Source organism: Triturus cristatus, chromosome 4_1 (genome assembly GCF_964204655.1).
Source record: "Triturus cristatus chromosome 4_1, aTriCri1.1, whole genome shotgun sequence".
Classification (NCBI taxonomy): domain Eukaryota; kingdom Metazoa; phylum Chordata; class Amphibia; order Caudata; family Salamandridae; genus Triturus; species Triturus cristatus.
In genome coordinates, this window is record NC_140585.1 from 394,796,805 (window position 1) to 394,821,902 (window position 25,098).

The 25,098-nt window shown below is 46.7% G+C and overlaps 1 protein-coding gene across 2 annotated transcripts in view; it reads right to left on the reverse strand.

Moving 5' to 3' along the window:
• Nucleotides 1-24,090, reverse strand: part of PARVG (parvin gamma) — a 282,942-nt gene extending 258,852 nt beyond the window's left edge. The window contains exon 1 of one of the 2 annotated variants that reach the window (XM_085652454.1): nucleotides 23,805-24,090. The gene's annotated coding sequence lies outside the window, so the exon portion shown is untranslated. The remainder of the gene's footprint in view (nucleotides 1-23,804) is intronic. The other variant, XM_085652453.1, reaches the window with a different exon arrangement.
• Between the last annotated feature and the right edge of the window lie 1,008 nt (nucleotides 24,091-25,098).

Genomic DNA, 25,098 nt, shown 5'->3' on the forward strand with positions numbered 1-25,098 from the left:
TGCAGATTAAGGCACTACAGGAGCAAGTCAGATTATTCTTGGCGAACACGACGACATGGAAGGTCATTCATGCAGTAACAACATAAGGGTGGTAGGCCTACTGGAGTGTGTAGAAGGCCCAAGTATGGAATTATTCATTGAAGACTGGTTTACCAACACAGTGCTTGAGGGCACAACTTCAACATTCTTTTTGGTTGAACATGCCCATAGGGTTCCGGGTGCTCCCCAAGGGTCAAGAGTCACTTCCCGACCTGTGGTGGCTCGTTTGTCCAACTACTGAGATAGAGACAACATACTGCAAATTACCCAAACCAAGGTACCCTGGCAGGTGACAAAATTGTAAGGTGACTAGACTACACACTGGTGGTTCAGCGGAAATGAGAATCCTGTCTGGACTTAAAATAGCGGCTTCAGCAGCTTAAAATAAATTATGGTTTCAGGTTCCCAAAAAGGCTTGGGGTTCTAGATGGGGAAAAGACAGTTTCTTTTTACAACATCCACGGGCCTTGGCAATGGCTGGAGAGCACTGGTGAGTTGCCCCCGCTGGGCTCTACAGACATGGCTAGGAACTGGACCACTACAGTGAACAGGCAATGGCCTCCAAAAAGACTGCAAAGTAAACCCACTAATGGACAGGCAGCAAAAGAGAGGACATTGATTGTTGCAGAAATAGAACAAACATGAGTCCATGGACTGGAGGGCCTGGGATCAGACCCCAAGACACCACTAGTACCTGGGATTGAATAGGCAGCACGGGAACTGAGATTGGGCCCTGAGCTCACTCCAATAATACCTGTGCTCAGTCTCTAGCACTGGATGGACATATGTATATCCCTTCTTGTTGGTTTCTTGTGTAATTAGTTATCTCAGGACCATTTGGGGATGTGGTGCTTGTTGTATGATATAGTTTAATGCCCTCTCCCACTAGAGGCATTTTCAAAGTTGATATTAGGATGCAGACACACAATGGTGCACTTGTCAACATATGAGTAACCTGTTAACTACTGGGGTCCCCCAAGATCCAAATGGAGAAGTTTCACCACAAGTGTTCGACATGGGCTATGTTTTGCTGAGTGAGTTTGGGAACTTGGGATGGGAAATGAAGGGGTTGTTTCATTATAAGACAGGGCAGTCTATCAAGCATCGGTACCTACTTGATATGTTTAAGTGGAGAAGGGGGCTCAAATTTCAACTTGGGGATCACCCTATGATGATGCCAGGCCTGTTCTGGTCCGCCAAGTACTGTAGCTAGATGGCTGCAGAGAAATATATTTTAACCTGGAATGTGCAAAGCATGGCCACCCAGGTAAAACATTATAAGATTTATACTCATCTGAAGGGCTCACATACACAGTATATGTCTACAGGAGACTCAGTAGGTAGATGGGGAGTTTAAACAAGTTAATCTAAGATGGCGGTGTAGGATATATGGAACCACATATTCAGGGTTCACAAAGAAGGAACTTGTTTGGGTTGCACCAGGGGTACCATCATTGTCCAAAACTCTACAACCAACCCAGATGTAGATATGAGATGGTGAAGGGTGAAATTGAAGGAGTGCGCCTCACACTGATTGCAGTTTGTGCTACGAATGATATTCAGCTATTTTTATTTCCATGCCGACACCTACTCTCCTTCAGAATGCACACGGTCCTGTTATGTGGTAAGGGGATTTTAATTGTGTTCCAGGTTTGGCAATGGGCAGCCCTGCCCCACCAGTAATTGGAGCCCAATCATTCACTAATACCCTCACATTACACCAATGGAAACATAACACAAGTGTCGAATATATGGAAGGCGATGCACCCTGATGAAAAGGAATACTCTCACTACTCAGGAGTACATGCACTACCAACTAGGATTCATATAGCCTTTGATACAGCGGAAGCTCAGGATGAAATATAAAGAGGAGTGATGTAGCGTTTAAAAGGTTGAAAATCGTAGGGGTGCGTTATATTCACTGTTAGTCGGCACCCGCATATAATCAAATGTGTACTCAGGTATTTTGTGTGCAATGTATTAAGAATTGTATAACCTATATCGATAAATAGAGGTGTTAGCTATGTACAAGCGTATTGTGAATGTATTAGAGAAATACATGGAGTTTAGTTTACTTGAACGCAATGTGATGTTAAATGTGTAGCCTAGAATGCGTGCATGTAGACTGTTTAGTTAAACGTACATGAAAGAAAGACGTAAATGTCAATAGTGTGATTTAGACATGCTTGTGTAACCGAAGTAGTGGCCAGAATTCACATAGATCGTTGAGGCGAAAGGCCTGTTATTTTTCTTATGTTAGCCGAGGGCAATAGGCCAAAAAGGATTTATTCCAGTAGAGGTTTTAGGCTGTAGTAAATTGCAAAGTTAAAAGATGCGAAGTATGTCTGCCTTCCATGATCTCACTCCAGGTGCAAGGACAGTTGCTCGTTAGTAGAGAAGTTCTTTGTTCACGAATTGACTTATGTAGTTAAAGCCAGACATGGGAGTACATTGGAATGTGCCAATCGTAACTCCTAGTGCGGACGGTGTCTGGGACTCAAGGCCAAGCTGATGGACGATGGAACTGGACAGCGCTCTATGGAAAGTTACTGAGGGACGACCCGGCTGAAGAGGAGGCGCAAAGGGCGTGTTCTGGGATTTGGGGTTCTGTATTAGGGAAAGCGCCCCGAGGGTGGAGGCAGATCAGAGCAGCCCAGAGCAGAGAAGAGTTAGGCGAAGAGCTAGAGGGGGCAATTTTAGATCAAGCTCTCTAAGTGAAGACTTCTTAGGAAGTTTCACTCTGACACCTTTTTGAGTGAGGGTCTCAAGGGATTGCTAAGTAGGGATGTCATCTAGTATAGAGTAGGGACAGAGATGGTATGGTCCAGTGTCCCTAATATCGACATTGGCTTGGTAGTTTTCTACCTCATGCTTTTAGAAATTGTGCTTTTAGTTATTTTTAGTCGTATGCGGATTCTTCGTAGAGTAGCATTTGTGTTAGTGCCTATGTACTTGTTGTGCCTCGTATTGAGGAGTTTGTATCTTCAAATCTTTATGCTGATAATAAAAGCCAGAGAGCCAAGAGATTAAGTCTCGAGTCCTTGATTATGACAAATTGCGGACAGCATTTTCTGATAATTGTGTTTATTCCCTCTACGCTATTGGGCAAGTAAAAAGTTCCATCCGACCAGAGTGGGTTCTAGTAGATAATTGCCAGATACTAAAATGGGCCGGAGCAGTAGCTTGATCAATTTTGTCACTTAGATTTTAAGAAGTACACAACACGACAACATGCAGACCAGGTGTGGAGGTTGCTTGTGTGGCTGCTCAGCTTGGATGACCCTAAGGTTCGATACGTACACAAGAAGGGACTCCGATTAATAGGCAGATGAAGATAAATAAATATTTGAAACGTATTATAGAGGAGTATATAAGGCTCCACTGAGTGTTGACTGTGAATCCATCACAGGATATTTAGATTAGATTGCAATGCCAACTATAGATATTCTACAGCACCAAGAGGTGGATCCCCTGTGACGCTGGGGGGGATGCAGCTGGCCATTACACAGATGGCATGGAGAAAAAACCCCGAAAACAGATGGCTTTCTGATTGAATTTTATGCAATATACAAAGCCAAATTAACAGAATCCCTTTTACAGGTGTGTATGATGGCCAAAAACAGGGGCATGCCTGCCTCAGTGTGAGAGGCGTCAATAGTGCTTTTACCGAAACCTGGATAAAATCCTTTGAATATTAGCTCATGTTGTCCCTTATCCCTCTTGAATCTAAATTCTAAGATTACTTGGAAGATACTGGCAAATTGTTTAATATACCCTTGGTGCACACTTTAGTACATCTGGATAAAGAATGGTTTTATTCCGGATAGGAGTACATTTATGGAGTCTCAATTCATGGAGGTTGCTTCAGATCATGGACTGGGCTAGGCTCAGAGATGTGCAGCATTGGGTGAGTTCTAGATATTGAAAAAGCATTTCATATGCTGAGCTGACCTTTCCTTATAGCTGCATTATGTGGGATGGGGATAGGCCCTGAGTACTTGAGCTGGGTTTCACTATTGTACACAAAATCAATGGCATGTGGCTGCATAAGAACAATTATCTCTGATCCTCATCACATCAAGAGAGGAAGAACACAGGGTTGCCCCTTGTCACCTATAATTTTTGCTTTACCTATAAAACCACTGGCCTACCTACTGCCACTTAGGGGCCCCGAATGCGGGAGAACAATCGAGGAAATTATGCATATTATCTCGTACTATGCCGATGATGCTTTACAATACTTTTGACCTGATGGTAATGTGCCATTGCTGATTCAACACTAAATGATTATGGTGAGCTATCAGGCCTCAAAATTAATTGGGATAAGTCATGTTTGTTCCCTTTGCTGAGAGTCCCAGGAGACCTTATTGGGCTGCTCCTGGTTTCTCAAAAGCAGTTGCAATTGAACACTATAAAATATCTGGGAGTACCTGTATATCACAACGAGGCAGATCTAGTTGAGGGGAATTTAGGGACCTGCTATCCTTAATCCCTTCAGTTTTGGAATGAGCTTCCTCTGTCATCTATGAGTAAAATGCGAAACCGCACAGACTCCCCGGTCTGAGCAGAGCGTGTTTTCAGCCCGCTCAAGCCACTGTCCGTGCTGCTCTCACATCATGAGATTCTTAAAAATAAATGGGGAACCCAATTAACCCTTGACGGCTTGGGCAAACAAATATTGGTGGGTATGTGTGCCTACAAGGGATTTATTGAGTTAAATATTTGGATAATTACTGCAATCAATATTTAACAAACTCTATCAAAGTAATTTTCAATTCACAATTTCAAAACCAAATTCCAATTATTTACATATAATCAAAATTATCAAAGAATGATTTGTCACACCAGTGTGTCTCTTCAAAAATAGAGTTTTATATTAATTATATTTCATTTAAAAAGGGTACAAGATCACACAAAACACAAAGCAACCAGAAGTTACAATAATATATATCCTTCTTTGTTACAATTGTGTACGACGTTTTCAAATATTTACAAGGCAGTGTAACTAAATTTTGCAGACAACTTTGCCTTTGATACAATGATCTATGAAATGGTGTCATTGTCGAGGTTTCGGCCTACAACTGTTTGCATCCACTAGACCATCTTCAGGACCTTTTTTAAAAAAAAATACAGATGGGTGACCCTTCAACAATATTGAGAGTAATTATTGGTATTACAATCCAAACCGGCACAAAGGCCTACAGCTTATCCAGCAAGCAAGGCTAAGTATTGCTTCACCAAAAGACCTTCTACTCATAAACTGCTTAGAGCGAAATCAATCCGTATAGCCACAACGTGGACCTCAGAGTCAGTCACGCTCACTCAAAAAGTCAGCGTCTCACTTTTTGAGCGAGCGTGACTGACTGTGCGTTACATTTTGTTTTCTTTTTATATTATTTATATTATTACTAACATCCCGTGCTCCCACTCCTGCGTTCTCTCCACCTTCTCACCACCTGTTGTTTGTGGTCGGCCGCTACTGCTTGATATAGGGAGCAGGTAGACATAGGGTGGTGCTTCCGAAATTGCATGTCCCACTAATAGAGGGCAACCTCAGGCACATAACCATGAATTTTACTACACTGTGGCTCAACTGCAGTGGCCAATGTGCTGGCTGGCTGTGGCCCTGAATGTGCAGACATGATGGCTGGTTGGATGGTCATGGAGCATTGGATTACCCGATGAGTGCAGCATGGGAAGTGGCATCAAATGATATGCTCCTGAAATTCGCTGTATGTTGTTGAAAGAACTATGGGCCATATTCTCAAGGAGCTATTGCCGAGTTAACGGCACTTTAGCGCAGCCAAAGTTGCAATAAATTCATCACCCCATTCACAAGCTGGTGCCAACAGCCCATAACACCAATTTATGCGCGATAGCAGGCGCAAAAAACAGCGCCACAGATGACCCCGGCAACTATCGCTAATGAGATGCAGATTAGGCGTTCCCGTGCAAAAAGCTGCTTCAACACCATACCGCAACATTCTCAACGAACAGCCACATCGGCGAAAAGTCCACAAAACATGCAATATGGCGCGGTAGCTTTAGGAAATTAACACCTGCTCTGACCTAGTGCACAGTCGGATGACAGCCTGCACCACAAAAAGGGAGCCCAGCCCACAGCCACACCTGAAGACCAACAGATGCCATGGAGCCACTGATCATGTGGCCCGGACACCCAAGAGGCCCACAACACCTACCGCCACCACCCCCAGGACCAACCCCCCCCCCCACAGCCTCCCGCAGACCAACACCGAGGCAGCACAGGCAAAGACAGCGACCCCCTGAAAATGCACCAACCTCACACACCCAACACCAGGGAATGACATTACACACCAGAGGCACAAAGGGACAACCAACATCACACCTCAGACAAAGCTGCTGGCCGTGCTGCACCTGTTGGCCCCTGGTACCTACCAACCAACAACTGCCAGAGTCGGAGGAGCCCCATCAAAGTCCCACAAACCTGTCCTGGATGCCATCATCAGTTTGGCACCCCAGTACCCATACTTCCCACACACTGCACGGGAACAGCTGGAGACCAAGCAAGGCGTCCACGCCACAGCTGGCTTCCGGCACATTGTGGGTGCAACTGACTGCACACGTGTCCTACTGGTGCCCCCTGGTAACACTGCACACAATAACCGCAACAGAAAGCACACGCATCCCATCAATGTGCATGCAATAGCGGTCCCCCAGGACATCTCCACAAACAACGACAACCACCCAGGCAGTGTGCATGACTCCGACATCTCCCGACAGTCCATCAGCAACCAGCGCTACCAGGATGGCACCTTAGGAAATGCACTGCTCGTTGGCAAGTACCAACTCGCTTAGATGTCGTTTTGGCCTCTGCCGGGTTGTTGAGCCTGATCTAGAGTTGTGTGATTGGCGTATGTAGGGACTTTGATTGTCCGAAATTGGATTTAACTATATTCGTCATAGGGACCAAACACAGTGCTAAGATGGCCGCCACATCCTCCCACACTGAGGTAGCGCATTGACTCATAAAACACACCTAGATCGCTAGAGTTTTTAGCCTAAGTATCTTGTCTGATTTGGAATGGCAAAGACTGTCGGTTCTATGGACTTTTGAAAACCCTAAAATGGGGTCCATGTGTAGGATTCAATAGGACTAGACACAGTGCTAAGATGGCCGCCGCACTCCCTAACACTGCTTAGACTCGAGATTGAAAACTTTGGAGTCTCGCGAGATGGGTTTTGTGATTGTTTGTAAGCAGACGTGGGTGGGCGGCAACTCGTTCCAGTGTTGAGTTACCGCCCGTGTGTAAAGATATACGGTAAGCTGAGAGGCTGTCGCTCGTATATCGAGCATTGCACTGCTGCTTCAGTGTGCAGAATTTTAGGTTGTCGTGAGCGTGGCACGAGCTGTGTTCAGCGGTTTGAGGCTGTTTGAGGGCATAAGAGCACCGGGAGACCTGTAGGTCTTCTGCAGCCATAGGACCAGTGTGTGACTCGTCATCATGGCGATCATGACGTGTTTTCCGTGTAGTCTACATCCTTGTGGGTGAGCATATTTGAAAGCCTTAGGAACAATGTGACAACAACGTTGACAGGGCTTGAATGTATTGGTAGTTACTTGAGCTTTTTCATGTTGGCCGAGCTCTGATGAAAACCAGCAGTGACTTTGTGAAGATCTATGGCAATTATAAGGGCTGGTGTTGTGCTCGTTTTCAGCGCAACCCTGTGTTGATTTGAGCACTGACATAGGTGGAACATCTCTGCATCATAAGATGGAGTGTGATGACATAAACATTAGGGACTGCTCCCTGTCAGTTGTATATGATTTATATACTCTTTTCACAGATGCAGGCACTAGCAACGGTCGTGCTTTGCTGAACAGGGAGGCGAAAGTAAACAGGTTAAACGCCCCTGTGATTGGTTGGTGGCTGGTATGTTGGCCCATAGCTCCAACTAGGTAATGGACCTGAGTTCATAATCCGGGAATTTTTTCCGTGATGCACTGTGAATGTACCTCCCGATGAACTAACTATGCTGTATGTTGTTTCTTTGTGTTTGTCAGTCCTTTTTATTGGTATGTGTCCAGGGAGGTGATCTTTGACCTCTTTTCGTCCTGGTGAATTTGCCACAAAATAACTGGCAATGAAACATGTTGGCCGTCATTAACAAGGTATTCAACATGCTGTGTTTTTAAACAGCGGGATAGACTCCTAACAAGAATAAAAAATACATTTTAGAGTCTAACCCCTTCTCTGTCTTCGTTGGCACAGTTTTTGTGTTCTTGTCTTCACAATACACATTTTTTCGTTATGTGTGTTTTTCTTTGCACTGGACACTGCACATTTTTCCTAAGAGAAAGTTACCAATGATGAAATAGACGTGGGCAAGCTGGTAAGAACCAACCAGTAGCTCCTCTGGTGGTGCGCACATGAGGTACTTTCTCTTTCTTTACACATTTTTTCACCTACTTTTTTCTATTACTGAGGGTGTGTGTAGAGCGAATTAAGTTGTTTAATTAACCTGTGGACTGACTTTACACCTCCTTGTTTTCCCCTTCTCTGTTGACTTTAAAATGTTTTAAATACTTGTAGCACACTGGATGGGGTTATACTATATGATACAATGAGTACTGGAGGTTTTTGAAAAAGCATTCTTTCTTCCACTCGTTCCAGATCAAATAAACTTTTGCTACTTGGTGCCAGGTCTTTTGTGTTGAAACTGTAGTTGATTGGAGGGTGTTCTGGCACGTCTTCCCTCTGTAGCTCCTTTTTTTGATTAAGTACCAATGGAACACAACACACACCTCAACTCCACAATCAAGCATCGCACACCACTGGGAATGCACACGTCACAAACTCACATACAACATGCCCACCAAACAAACACAACAGCACAACTCACTGTGGGAACCTGGGCCAGCCATGTACATGAGCCATCAATGTCATGCCACCTCAGCCACACAATAGCTGAATGTGGGGAGAGGAGGGAACTAGGCATGTGCGAAGGAGGAAAGTGACCAATTAATGAAAAGGTACCCATTACCAAGTGTGGTGTCGATGTGATGGCCAGACTGCAGTATGCAAACAACACACATAACCATGTCGACATACACCGCTGGTGTATGGAGTGTAGTGGACAGTGGACACAACCATGTCACCCCAGCCATTGGGGAAGATCTCGGAAATGCAGCTTGTTACGTCCCCCCCGTAAGCGTGAGCGGAGTGGGCTGGCCCGGCATATGCCAGGCCAGCGTAGGGGTGTAAATAAAAAGCACGTAGCTCTGGGCGTGGTCCTCTTCCTGAATGCCCAACGTCTCTGCCAGGGCGGCGCCCCTCAGCCCACCACGGGGCCCACGCCCTCGCCGTGAGTGGTGTTGCCTGCGATCCTGTGCGCCTGCTGCACCCCATGCCGCTGGTTTCCTAATCCGATTTGCCCACCCCTGCGCACCCAGGCCTCACTGCTCACCCGCCAACACCGGCGTGTGTCGAAGAGGGCCCACCATGTGCCCGTGCAAGCTGCAAGCCCGAGGCAAGCGAACCTAGCAATCTGCTACGACCATCACAGCCTCCGCAAGCAAGGCCCGCAGTACTCCTTTATCGTTTACGTACTCTACTGGCATACACAGCAGACTATTAGGTCACACATTTGGAACTGAGTCTTGATTACACCATGGCACTGAACATTATTTAAGGCAGAGTTTATGTCACTATACTCCCTTCGATGTGGTACCACCAAGTCTGTGCATGGCATCACAACTACATGTTTGCGTGGGCCCACGCGGACTACTGCCCTCGGTCTAAGCTGCGCATTAGTAGGTCACACAATTGGAACTGAGCATCGATTTTTCAATAGCAGAGAACATATTATTGCATGCAGGGTGAGGTGTAAGAGGATGACGCGTTGCAGTCCGGAGGAAATAGGATCATCGTTACGGAGGTGATCGAGCACTACCGACAACTGCCCTGGTGTCACTAACTATGTGCATCGCGAGCCAACGACATGTGGCTGTGGGCCACTGCTGACCCCTGCCTCCGGACTACACTGCGGTCAAGTAGGTCACACAATTGGAACGGAGTCTTGATTTAGCAATGGCGGATGCATATCATTGTACCGGCATCATCAGAGACTGCATCCCCTCTCAGCCCCGGTGCCACTAAGTCTGTTCCCCGACAGCCATGGACACTTTCTGGTTGGACTTGGGTTGTGGCTGAGTCTATGGACTGGTGGTTGTCATCATCCTCATGTAGCGGATACCTAAATGGTGGTGAAAACCAGGCTGCAGCATTCCACTCCTCAATTTGCTGCTTCCGGATAACATCAGACCTCTGCATCATGCCCTGGAGGACACCTTCCACTGTCCCCTGCAACCCTCCGCCACATTCACCTTTGACATCGACGAGGACCCGCTCAGTCCGCGTGGCCTTCTGATTGCACCGCAAGTCACCGTCCCGTGGCAGGGTGCCTGTGCCGGCCGCTGTGCATCCAGGACCACTAACTCTGTGCTGGTCAGGTCAGGGACCTCTTCTTCTGAGATATAGGATGGCCTCTGAGGCGATGGCCTTGGGGACATCAACGCCATGTGTCTGTGGCCCTACGCTGTACGCTGCCTCCGGTCTCAACTGCGGCCCACCAGGGCTCACACATCAAATTGAGTCCTGACCGGCCCGGATGTAGCATCACCGCAGGAAGCACATGCCACCACCGCCAGGACCAACTCCACCATCTGCTAGTGCCAAACAGTCGTACTGGCAGACTGACGGAGTTGCTTGCACCTGTTATGGATGCCTTCTTCTGCCTGATCCCCTGCTCAGCACTCTAGGTGCCACTTACTCAGTGCACCACAAACCATCTTCCATTACTGTTTTGGTCATGTGCTGTGAAGAGCTCACGCAGCAATGTCACCTCAGGCAGTGGGGGAGGCCAGGGACTACGATGAGGAAGATGATGCAGGTGTGACACCCCCCTACTGCAGCTGCATCAGAAATAACCCTAAGGGACACAATCCTAGACATTTTCTTCACATGAGCGCGCTCATCTCTAGTGCCCTAACCTCAGTGCACTGCAACTCATGAACACTTCTGTTTGCTCATTGTGTGACCTCGGGACTTGCTCCGGCTACCTCCATGATGCTCCGCAGTTGTCCCTGTAATGCTGGTGTTGTCTGTTTCCGTATTCATAGTGTTCACTGTTGTATTTGTTGTCAGCACCAACAACTCCCTGGGGTCTGGCTTGCACTCACCCCACACATATTCAGCACAGGCGTCACTGTACATCTGACCCTGCCAATAAAGGGGCCGGGCGCACGTGCCCATAGCCAGTTGCAAAAACTATTTGCGTGTGTCCCTGTGGTCTTGTTGTATGCATGAGGGCCCTGGGCCCTACGACATTGCATTGTGCTGTGTACAGCGGATGTAGACATGTCACCGTAGGCAGCGCGTAAGACCTTGGACATATAGCTTTGTCGTCAGCCACACAATGCGTATAAGGAGCAGACTGGGCCGTCATACGGAGGACAAGCTTTGGGGTGTTTCAGTTCAGGACATGTGTAAATACATGTGTCTCTGTCGCTTTATGGGTCTCCTTTTTGGGGTTTAGGTGGTCCCTGATGGCACTTCTACACCCCGTATGTGATGTAGTTCTTCTTCCATGTGCTCTGAGCCTACCCGCACCTGTTCGGCCACCTCATTTTGGCATTCCGACACCTGGCATTGGAATGCTTTGTGTGCCTCGGTGAGGTGTTGGGAGCCAGCCGTGGTGGTGGGTGCTTCCTGCTGTGTGGTCTGTGCAGGGGCTGGGGTCTTCTCTATGTAGCTTGGCTGCCCTGCTCCTGGGGGTGGGTTGCCTGAGATGTCCATGAGCTGTTGTAGGGCGTTGGTGTAGAAGGTGTGGTGGTCATCTCCGGCATCACTGATGGGTTGTCTGGTCTGACCTGCTGGAGGTGTTGTGTGTCCCTCTGCAATGTGAAGGGGAGATGAATGCTGACATTGTGTCGACGTGTATGTTGGCGCATTGTTCTGGTTGACATGCAAACTGTGTGACACTGTACATTGTGACTGTTTGGGCGTTGCTGGCAATTTGAGGGGGGAGAGTGGACATTTGGACTACATGACAGATGTGAGGTTGTACCAGTGCATATGCATCTCACAGTTTCCTGCTCTGTCAAATGTGATTGGCCTGTTTCTGTGCATGTGCGGACCCAGTTGTGTCCCCTGTTCTGCAGCGTGGGTGTTGCACTTGGTACCACAATGTCATGGGTTGTGCTGTGATTGCTATGTGTGTGTGCTGCAGTGTGCCACAGAGATGAGAGACATGATCCTTGGTCGTTGTGGGTGTGCAGTGTGCTATACTTGATTGTGCATGTGTGCCATTGTGCCCATCTCCCCCCATCCCCCAGTCCCAGGTCGTTACTCACCCTGTTGTTGTTGTGTCAGGTCCTCTCGAGCTGTGTCTTTACTCCCACCTCCTTGCACCGTCTCCACAACGGTGACTGTCCTCCATTTGCTCCTGCTTCTCCTGTGGCACAGGACTCCCACCTCCTGTCGCTGTTGCTGCCTTCCTGTTGGCAGCGTCTTTGTGCCTGGTTTAGGTTTTCACGTCATGCCAGGGCCTCTTGGCCTCATCCATTGGCCTCCTCGACACTCCGGATGCATTCCAGGTTCACCGATTGTGGGACAGTTGCTGGGAGTGTTCTGTCCCCTCCGTGACGCTTGTCTTGTTTTCCTGCGGACTGCACCCAGTCTGCCTCTCCCTCTTCTCCCTGGCCTTCCCCGACCCCGTTGTACCTTGTTGGTCTGTGGGGCTTGTGAGGTTCGCGTTGGCCTCTGCGCTGGGTCAGGGTGCATCCATGGTGCTGCACACTTTTGATTTTTTCTGGTGTGTTTTTCTTGTTCTGCATTTATAGTGCATTTTCCCACCAGACGCGTGGAATGTGCAGGCCTGTGGCTGGTTTTCCCAGCTTTTTGTATCGCGCTTGGCCTCATCGCAGCTTTTTTTGCATTCGCGTTTCGCATTTTTGCTTGCATAGCATTGATGTTAGCGCTGCCATTTGACGCGTTATCTGGTGACATCGCATGCTACCGCCGTGTTGTGAATACTTGGTTAACACGGCGTAAAACTCCCACAATGGACTGTGATGTTGTAGGTGGCGTTGTTACTTTTTGATGATTATCACACGTTCTTGAGAATATGCCCCCATGTCTGTATACAACCAAGGTCAATCCCATCAGCGCCTGAGTTGCCCATATGGTTTCTACCCAAGAGTATGGCTTTGAAGTCCGTGTACCAAACTAAGAGTTGGACAGAGGCAGGTTTGGAGGTATGGGACAATCTGGTCAGTAAAGTGCATTTGTCAAGACAGAAATGTATGATCTGGGTTGCGGGCAATTCCTACTGTTCAAGGCCCTATCCCAAGTAATGAAATAAATATGGGGCTCAGCTCAGGATGTACCCTACCCTACACCAACACTGTCGTGTTGACTCCTGGTCATCAGAGGAAGGCTATTACCTGATTATATTAAGCACTGTTGTAACAGTCCGACATTATCCTTGAGGTACTCAAATAATGGTGGGGGATTGGACTGGAGATCTCGACCCTGTCACCAGGCAGGACGCTCCCCCCATCCGCCACGCAGCCCCCTGTGGGTTGAACCTCCGTTGCCGCTTTTGCCGCCTGACTGCTCGCTCCCTTTTCTATTCGGTACCCCTGCGCTTGGCTTTCTGTGCCACTTTGTTTTTTCATTCTGTCCCCCTGTGTTTTGCTTTCTGTACCCCTGTGCTCTATTGTCCCTCTCCCGCCGTCTTTTCCCGCCGTTTTTTCCCCGGGTTTTCCCCCGTAGCCGAGCCCCTGCGGCCCCACCCCTTCACTCCCATTGGCCGCCCGCTCCCACCTCCCAGATGCTCCTCCCTCCCTCCTCCCTCCCTCTGCCCTCATATGGAGGCCGCAAAGCGGCCGCGCAGTGGACGCGCGCAGCGGGCGCGACGCTGGCGCTCCGAAGGCCCGCCTAATGCAAGCCCGTCTGCACCTGTCCACGCCTGGACCACACCCAGCGCCAGAACCCCTGGACCCCGCACCCCCCGCAACACCACACTACACTACGACGCAAGCACCCTCCACGCACTCAACACCAGACGAGACCAACCCTGCTACTGGGCCACCCCGAAACACACCCAGGGACCTTTCACCTGCCGGAACTGCAGATTCACCAGCATCCAACCCTCCACACCACCAGCCAGAGAACCCAACCACCTCCGCTGCATCCTCCTCAACACCCGCTCCGCTCGCAAGCACGCCATCGGGACCTCCTAGACTCCACCGCCCCCGACGTCCCTTTCCTGACGGAGACCTGGCTGAACGCCACCTCAGCACCAGACATCGCCATAGCCATCCCACAGGGCTACAAGATCTCCTGCAGAGACCGCACCAACTGAGTGGGAGGAGGAATCGCCATCATCCACAAAGACTCCATCAAAATCTCAACGAACACCGATGACACCCTCACCACCGCCGAGCACATGCACTTCCAGATCCACACCGACCCCAACACCACCCTCAGAGGAACTCTCATCTACAGACCTCCCGGACCCCGCCCACAGTTCAGTGACACCATCGCCGACCTCATCATCACCCACGCCCTCGCTTCCACGGACTACATCCTCCTTGGGGACCTGAACTTCCACCTCGAGAACAACAACGACGCCAACTCCACCGCCATGATCGCCAACCTCGCCAACCTCAGACTCAAACAGCTCGTAACGACACCTACTCACGCCACTGGACACACGCTCGACCCCATCTTCTCCGCAAGCCCCCACGTCTCCTTCAACCACACCACCGAACCACACTGGAACGACCACAGATGCGTCCACTTCACCTTCAGAAAACCCACCACACACCACCGCACCCAACAGCTACCACGCCACTGCTGGGGCAAGGTCACCGAGGACCAACTGACTCCCGCCCTCGCCCTGAGACCACCCACCGACCCCACCGACCCAGACACCGCCGCGACCAACCTCACACAGTGGATCAACGACTGCACCAACACCCTCGCCCCTCTCAAGACCTCTACAACCAACCACACCAACAAGAAAGCCGCCTGGTTCACTGAGGACCTCCGGATCTCCAAGCACACCTGTCGGAAGCTGGAGAAGAAATGGGTCCACGACCGAACACCAGACAACCACACAGCCCTCAAGAGCACCACCCGCAGACACCACCAACTCATCAGGACCGCCAAGAAGACCGCCTCAAGGACCGCCTAGACAACAACGCACACAACACCAAAGAGCTCTTCAGCATCGTGAAAGAACTCTCCAACCCCAGCTCCAACACCAACGACATCCTGCCATCTCAAGACCTGTGCGACTCCCTAGCCACCTTCTTCCACCGCAAGATCACCGACATCCACGACAGCTTCAACTCCGACCCCCCCGCACCCACCACCGAGTCCACCACCCCTGCGACTACCACTCGCACCAGTCGCCTGACCGTCTGGTCCAGCGTCAGCGGCGAAGACACCATCAAAACCATGAACTCCATCCACTCCAGATACCCATCGGACCCCTGCCCTCACCACGTCTTCAACAAAGCCAGCGCAACCATCGCGCCCCACCTCCGGAAAACAATCAACTGTTCCTTCGAGACAGCAACCTTCCCAGAAAGCTGGAAGCATGCCGAGATCAAAGCTCATCCTCCTGGACCTATCAGCAGCCTTTGACACGGTCTGCCACCGCACCCCATCAGCACGCCTCCATGACGCCGGTATCCAAGAGAAGGCCCTGGCCTGGACCACATCCTTCCTCTCCGGCAGAACCCACAGCGTCCGCCTCCCACCGTTCCGCTCCAAAACCACCGAGATCATCTGCGGCGTCCCACAGGGATCCTCCCTCAGCCCGACGCTGTTCAATACCTACATGGCCCCCCTCGCCCACGTCGCACGACAACACAACATCATCTCCTACGCCGATGACACCCAGCTGATCATATCCCTCACCGAACATCCCCACACCGCCAAAGCTAACCTCCACAGAGGAATGAAGGCCGTAGCCGACTGGATGAAGGACAGCAGACTGAAGCTGAACTCAGACAAGACAGAGGTCCTCATCCTCGGACCCACCCCATCAGCCTGGGACGACTCTTGGTGGCCCACGTCACTAGGCACAGCCCCGGAACCCACGGACCACGCACGCAACCTGGGGGTCATCCTCGACTCCACTCTCTCCATGACCAGGCAAGTCAACGACGTCTCCGCGTCCTGCATCAACACCCTCCGTATGCTCCGCAGGATCTTCAAATGGATCCCCCTCGACACGAGAAAAACCGTTACCCAGGCCCTCATCACCAACAGACTCGACTACAGGAACGCCCTCTACTCAGGAACTACAAACAAGCTCCTGAGACGACTCCAACGTATCCAGAATGCCTCGGCCCGACTCATCCTCGACGTCCCCCGCCGCAGCCACATCACACTCCACCTGAGAGGCCTGCACTGGTTCCCCGTCAACAAAAGGATCACCTTCAAGCTCCTGATCCACGCACACAAAGCACTGCACAACACCGGACCCACCTACCTCAACAACCGACTCAGCTTCCACACCCCCACCCGAAGCCTCCGCTCAGCCAACCTCGCCCTCGCCACAGTCCCTCGCATCCAAAAAACCACCGCCGGGGGCAGATCCTTCTCCTACCTCGCCGCCAAGACCTGGAACACTCTCCCCACCATCCTACGACAGACCCAGGACCTGCTGGCCTTCAGAAGACTCCTCAAGACCTGGCTCTTCGACCAGTAGCTCCCCCCCCTCCCCAGCGCCTTGAGACCCTCTCGGGTATGTAGCGCGCTTTACAAATGCAGTGATTGATTGATTGATTGATTGACTGCCAACTGGTGGAATGTCCTATGATTCATGAAAGTGATGCCCACCAATATAAGACTGCGATACACAAAAGTTAATTTTATTCATCACATCTACCTCACCCCCAAAATGCATAGGACAAAGTTACCCAGGTGCTTCTATTGCATGCCTCAGGGTGTGGGGAAACAGTGGCAGATTTTTAGAACCTGGTGTGGAAGTTCAGTAATACTTCAATTCTGGGAGGACATACTTGGATTTACAGCAGAATTGACCAATACTCTCCTCCCTCATGATCGTTTACAGTGCCTCCTGGATGTGAGACCTTCTATGAAAAGAACATCTATTGTTTTGTGAGCCTAGCCACCATGGTTGTAACAAAGTAACATTCACATTGTACCATAAGGAGAGTTTGCTAAATTGCTCTTGTTGCTTAATTTAAGCTAAAATTGCTAAATTTGTGATGCTGGTTGCAGTTGAGTCCCAGTGGCACTCATTTGTGGGCACTTATTTTATCTGAACTAACTTTGGCTAAAAGCAAGAGGGAGAAAAAGACAAAAGGGCAATAGATGAAGAGAAAGATGTAAGACCAGTGACAGAGGGAGAAAGCAGATCTAAAAAGAACCTGCAAGAGTGAGATAAGTAGGAATGAAGTGTCTGGTGGTGGATTACAGAGACATGAGGTGGAATCACGACTACAAAGCCTTTGTACGCAACACACCCCGACCTTCGTTAGTGCAGGCTGGGCTAACGATTTCACAGAAGTCGCTTTCAATAATTCAGGGCGACTTAATGAAATAAAATGGTTGAGCTCTGCTCTAATGGAGCACCAGTCAATCAAATGTTTTTTCATAAATTTGTTCCCTGGAATAAGGACTTCACAATCACTAAAGTATGAGGCTGCTGCTATAGATAGTTAAAAAAGGACATGGCTTGTCAGTGAGAGGTGTGTTATGCTCTTCATTTAATCCGATAAATATCATAAAAGTAAATACAAAAGATTATCAAAATTGGTAAGAATTTATGAACCTGAGGAGTGCTAAAAACTACTTTTGGCATCCACACTCTGTAGATTCAATGGTTGACTTTCGAAAAGTCCCCGGTAGATCTAGAACAGTGGTTCTTAACCTTTGATCTCTGACACCTACTCAGGGGTTGGCGACTGGTTAGAAAATTAAATCATTTTCACAGATTAATAAAGTGCATTTAAATAAAGACGCAGAATGTAATATTGAAAATTTTAAAACGTTATGTAAATGTGAAGGAATTTAAAATTGGTGGAGGCTATAATTAAGTTACTATCCTCATATTAATTAGAGAAAACAGTGCAAATACATCAGAATATAGTATGAGTGATGGAGGGCATCAGATACATTTAGAAAATCTCAATCCTTCCCATTAAAATGTTGATATTTGTTTTATATTAACTTGTGAATTAAATACAATTTCATTATTTGTGCAGTTGTTTGTTGAATGCTTGTTCCTTTATTTTAAATTATTTTTTTTGTGGTTCAGGATCATCGAAATCGCTTAGGCTGGGGTCTTCGGCTTCCAGTAATGACTCAGTGGGGAGGCCTTGGATTCTAATAATGATGAAGTGGCAGTCTCCGGATTACAAAAGTGACTAATTTGGGGTCCACAGAAGTCAACAAGTTAAGAACCACTGATCTAGATAGTTGCAACAGACATGTGGTGGAGGAAAAGTGTCACCCTCTGCCTCCTCATGCCAGCTTCCATGCTGTGCCAAGCTCGGCTTTCTTCCAAATGGCAGCTCGCTAAATTACTCTGTGCCCAATGTGCAAAAAACAACCAAACAATAAAATCCCCATATGCATGAGATTACCAATAGAAGACTATTCGATATTAAGTAGACTCCAGTAATACATTCGTCAGTTATCAATCTGAAAACACGGATAATGTAATTTCATTTGCATTCTTGAGAGCTCCTTGTATGTTTTCCGAAGGAGAGCAGCTTTACTAAAACTCTTTAGGCAAAGATAGTGTGCACTTTGGTATTTTAGATATAATAGAACAAGCACTGGCAAAGCCAATAGGTCTGGTTTTGGCAAGAGTGCATTTTCTTAAAAACGTGCACTATGCACATCAACTTGGCAACATAAATACATAAATATAAAAGTGACTTGTCACACCGCAGCCCCTGGCACTGAAGCGCACTCTTTTTCAATCAGTTGTGTACCTGTAATCAGGAAAACGATGTCACCCACAGTGCAAAACAGCCTAGGGATGAAGTGTGCTGACCCACTACCCCTTTGTGTGGTGAGGGAGCTGAATGTGAATGACATTTGAACAGACCAATGGATGAAGAGTGTTGACCAACTGATCATATATATATATATATATACCTACTGGCGGTCGCCAGTAGGTAGATATAGTTAGGACCTATTTTCCATAAGAAATCCGCAACATTCTATTTGGAATAACGTTGGCGCCGATTGACGAATCTTCGCGAAATTTTCCAAACTTTTGGCCAGCTCCAGTACGCTCCTATCCTGAAAATTTCACGGTGATTCGTCAAGCGGGGGCCCGAGAAAAAAGGGGGGTCCCCAAAACACGTTTTCCCCATGCATTTTCCCGTAGGACCTGTTGACGCAGCTACAGCCCGAACTGCTGAACGGAATTACACCAAATTTGGCAAAGAGGTAATCCTCAGTTCAGACTCATGCCTTTTGCTTAAGTGGTGTAAATCCGTTCAGTAGTTCCTGAGAAAATTACAGTTAAAACTACATATATATCTATGGCCTCGGAGGATCCGCACACCCTCCCCGCACCCAGCGCGTACCCTGCCGTGCACGGGCTGAATGCTAATTGGCTGCCAACACTCTGAATCAGGAAGTGTTGGCAGCCATCTTGTGCCTCGGTAGAACCGAGGCACAAGAAAACCGAAAAAAAAGGCGCAAAACGCGACAAGGAGGCAGGGTAGAAACACCCTGACCCTCTAGGCCTGCTCAGGAGGTCTCACAAGGACACCCAAGGCCAAAAAATATCGCGCCATGGAGCTGTGTTGCAGAGTGTTGTCAAAAGGGGCGTGGCCTCTGAATACCTCTCTGCACTACTGGAAGTACCTGGTGGGCTAGTTGGCCACCAGGGGACCTCAGGATTGAAGAGTAATTAATTCCCCAACTTAAAACGCACCACAGGGCGTGTTTGCACACGTCACCTCAGGCCCCTCCCCCTTCCTTCACCATTGTACAAATATTCCTCTAAAATCAGCCGAACTACAAATTACGATTTACTCACCTGTTATCAGGAGAGAACCCAGTGCTGCATCTTTTAGCCCAGCACTGACCCTGAAAAGTAATTCTAAGAGTACTTCCCAGTAACTTGTATTTCCTTCCATAGGAATCCATTCTGTGGTTTTCAGCAGAAAATTTTCTGTGTCCATTTTTGAAACGTACAAATATTCCTCTAAAATCAGCCGAACTACGAATTCCGATTTACTCACCTGTTATCAGGAGAGAACCCAGGGCTGCATCTTTTAGCCCAGCACTGACTGTAAAGTAATTCTAAGCGTACTTACCAGTAACTTGTATTTCCTTCCATAGGAATCCATTGTGTGGTTTTCAGCAGAAAAGTTTCTAAGTGTCTATTTTCACAAACTAAAAATATTCCTAAAAAATCGTCTGTATGACTTAAACACATTCTTTCAACTGTTTACAGGAGGTTGGCTAGTGCTAGATCCAGGATCCACCACGGAGTAAGAAAAAGTAACGATTACACTACTTACCTGCTAAGTGAATTTTCTGCCATAGGATAACATTGGTGATTCTATGTGAAAAAATTTTGAAGTGTCCACTTTTAAAATACAATAATATTCCTTAAAAATAACTACTGTAACCAAAACGCTTTTACTCAACTGGGTACAGGAGATGTCCAAGGACTGAATCTAGGATCCAGTCCTGTGGTTAGAAAATTAATCCATAAAGTAACTAATTGCATTTCACATTGAGCTCAATGTTGCTTTGTGTTTGAAATTGTGTTGCCCATTGCAACAACTGTAACTACTGTATTTAAAAGTCTGTTGCCTATTTGCCAAGTACTTAAACTAAAGTAATTCATTCTCAGAAAGTATATTTTGTATTGTAATGTATAATGTAATTATATTGTAATTAAAAAAAATATACCTAAAAATAAATAGTTTAAAAAATGTAGTAAATCAGTATAAAAAAAATCAGTATAACAATTAATACATTAAAAATTGTCATTTACAAAACCCTTGAAAGTCACTGAAAAAACCATAAGTTTCAGGCCTGATATAGTTAGGAATTAGCATTTAAAAAACCTTTGTAATTCACTGAAAAAACCATAGGTTTCAGGCCTGATGTAGTTAGGAATTAGCATTTAAAAATCCTTTGAAATTCACTGAAAAAAAACCATAGGTTTCAGGTATGATATAGTTAGGAATTAGCATTTAAAAAACCTTAGAAATTCTCTGAAAAAAACATAGGTTTTAGGGGTGTTATAGTTAGCTGGACATTTCACTCGAACAAAACCATTGAAATCCCTCCGATATAGTTGGTTGTACTAACTACATCTCGCGCGCCCGCAATCCACTGCTGATGATGTCACCTATTACATCATTCATGACATGGTCAGTGACATCACTGATGACATCTCAAATGACATCACTGATGGCATCATCCACGTGACAATCAGATACACCTCATCATACACTAGTATAACCTTTCATCACTCACTGTAAAATATAGAGTGCCAGATTTAAAACCATTACACACCAATACAAGTTTCTAAACACCCACTCAGTGATTCCTAGATCTATACACACATCTAATCACTTACCTATAGATTCACTCATACATGCTGTCAATGATCAATAGAACACTATCACTTATACACCTATATCGACATTACACACCAGCACACATCCTAATCACTTATGAAGTCATCCTACTCACTTATGCAAACAATGGATCATACTTACTTTTACTTACCTATACACTTATAAAAACACCACTTCATCTATTCATATAGACTATAAATCATACTTAGTGCGTTATAAAAACACTATTACAAGTATACAGTTATCCATACTGTCACTCATACAATCACTGAGTCATATATATACTTATTTATATACAACAACTGACACATACACTGGCTTTTGTTTTCCTAGTTTGTTGGACATGTACCATTGAGACATGTATTGGCTCATCACCACACCCATAAAGATATTCACTCACCCAAACAACTGTTATAACATGTATTTTTAACTTCATATACCTACTGAATCAACTATTCACACATCTTTGGGCAGTCACACCACCCCCACCGAACCACACACACATTCACTCTCCCATACAATTACTCAGTTAACTAATCAATATATAATATAGACTTTCACGTAGCTAGTAACCAACTGGTGCAGCAGTATATACAACTGACAAAGTGATACAGATATTCACACAGTTTAGTCACTATCCAATATATTTAGTGAGACACTATAAATTAGTCAAGTAAACAGTCAATCACACTGCTACTAAAACCTCCATTGAGATATTTATATTTATATATCCACTCATTCTTCAATGCAAATTGCTATATATATATAATACATATTTAAATAACGAACCAAACCACATTCACTGGATGATTTCAGTGAATTTCTAAGGTTTTTTTAAATGCTAATTCCTAACTATATCAGGCCTGAAACCTATGGTTTTTTCAGTGAATATATATATATATATATATATATATATATATTTTTTTTTTTTTTAAACATGAAGCAATGATTATGCTCAGCATTTGATTAAAAAAACTGTTTTGAAGATCTACAGAGAAACAAATCAAAAACAAATCAGAAACCACTCCTATACATTTGCACACGATGGAACAATGCAAAAATAATCAACAGTAAAAGAGAGCAAGACAGTTTGCCAGCGGGGATATATTCTAGAATAGTAAGGAGCACAAGGTGGTCTCTGGCAGCAAAGCACTGACAACTGTTTACCAGCAGCCCAAAGTCAGCAAAGCACTGACAACTGTTTACCAGCAGACCAAAGGCAGCAAAGCACTGACAACTGTTTACCAGCAGACCAAAGGCAGCAAAGCACTGACAACTGTTTACCAGCAGACCAAAGTCAGCAAAGCACTGACAACTGTTTACCAGCAGACCAAAGGCAGCAAAGCACTGACAACTGTTTACCAGCAGACCAAAGGCAGCAAAGCACTGACAACTGTTTACCAGCAGCCCAAAGCTTAGAGTGGGCGGAAGGAGGTAATAAGATGTTTTGCAAAGTAAGCATTGAAAGATATTCCTCTGTCTTATTATTATACCTCTCAATTAGCGTCTCCATCAAGTTAATTGAACCGTAAAATAGTGAGTAATCAGAGAAATATATTCCCTGCAAAGCTTGTTTGAACTGCACAAGCGCCATAAAGAAATATTTGTGGTTGAACTAAGCATGTGTGAACGGAGATGCAAGGAAGTGCAGCTGTGCAGAACGGAGCAATTAGACAAAGCTTTTCATGTTAATGTGCAGGACTACATTCAATATTCCCAGTATGGTGTCCTGCAGTGTATTCATGTTCAGTGTGAGTTTTTATTAAACGTTACAGTGGTTTCCTTCTTCGACTATTAGACGGCAAGTACACGACATAAATAAATGTGCCTTTTTGTCACCCTGAGCACGCTTCACCCAACAACAAACACGAAGAATGTCACGTCGGCCGTTGTGTTGTGCTGTGTGCGTGCAGGAAAGAGCGCAGGGGCACAATGGACCTGTCCGACTCGAACTGTAGCCAGGATTCAGAGTATGGAGGAAAGACGTGACTTTTGAGTGGTTCGTTTTGATATCCACATATGAAATTCAAAACCACTGCATAATCCAAGGTTGACACGCAGCGAAGGATGTGGCGTGTGTTTTTAAATGATCAGTCGGAAGGCCCGCGACACTTACCTCAGAACGCTTCCGTTTTAACCGTCTGAAGTACGTAGAGTCCGGATCACAAATGAAGGCAGAACGACGTCTTCTGAAAATGTCTTTAAGTGACAGAAGTGAAGAAAATAAGCTCCTTTCTGCGACACTATGGAAAACGTGTACCATCGGGAAATACGTACTTCAGTGCAAATTCAAAAACGAAACCACCAAAAACATGAAATAACGGGTTTGCTGCAAACAATTTAAAAAGAGTTGTCAGTTCCTCATGAGCTGAGGCGCTGCAGAAGTAGGTTGGATGGAGGCCACCGCAGTGACGTTGTTTGTGGTTTATGCTAATGTCACCCACTTTCCTGTACCAAAAAAACAATCACCAATGCAATTAATACAAACAGAAGCCTGTGGAGGCACCCCACCAGGAGTATTGTCAAGATGTACTTCGAAGCAGTTTGTGACAGATTTAGGCCATTTAACAGAAAATACTTAACCAAATGTATGCAGTTTTCATAGCATGCACTGCGTTATGTGCACATTAGCCCTTCCTTGCAGTGAAACATAGCCCGGAGACTTCTTTATAAGTGCATGCAGTGTTGTGTGATAGCAGGGAAAGTAGTGAGCACACGCCTCGAGCCGCATCTGGTTTGTTAGTGCAAAGGCCATTTAGGGCTCAGCCCATGGCGGAACACCGTGACTCATTGCTGTGGCGAGGAAGATGGGGCTGACTCCCACTTATAAGTAAATTGGAGTCAGTTCATTAAACTTCAGTACATTGGAGTCACTAACTAATTAAGAGAATATCAAGAGCTGGAGGCCCATAAGGGCTCCAGTTAAAGCCGGATCTGGTGGCTTAGTGGACTGCTGCATTCACTGTAGCGGTCTGTATTCACCCTCATGGTCACAGGTTCAAATCCCAGCAGATACGCTCAGACTTTAAGCATTCTGAGGTCGATAAAATGAGCACCTTTCAGCTGGATAACAATAAACACCTGTTATTCAGCGCCAAGATACCCTTGGGTGAAGGTGCACTTTACAAATACACCTTAAGCTAAGCAGCATCTCACTTTGGAGGACCCAACTCCAATGAATTGTGGCAGTCTGAAATCTGGCCTGCAGCAATGTTTACAAGACTTGATCCAGCATGCTCGCAAGTTAACTGGGTGCTGGACCGCAGCCAGAGCAGTACAGCCTCTTGAAGAAGGAAACGATACAAGTCGGTTCATGAAGTGCATTCACGAGCAGACCCCACTCACCTGACTGGCACTTGCAGCAATAGTTTCTTGGGGCTGCCATCCTCTTGTTGCTGGTGAGAAGTAGC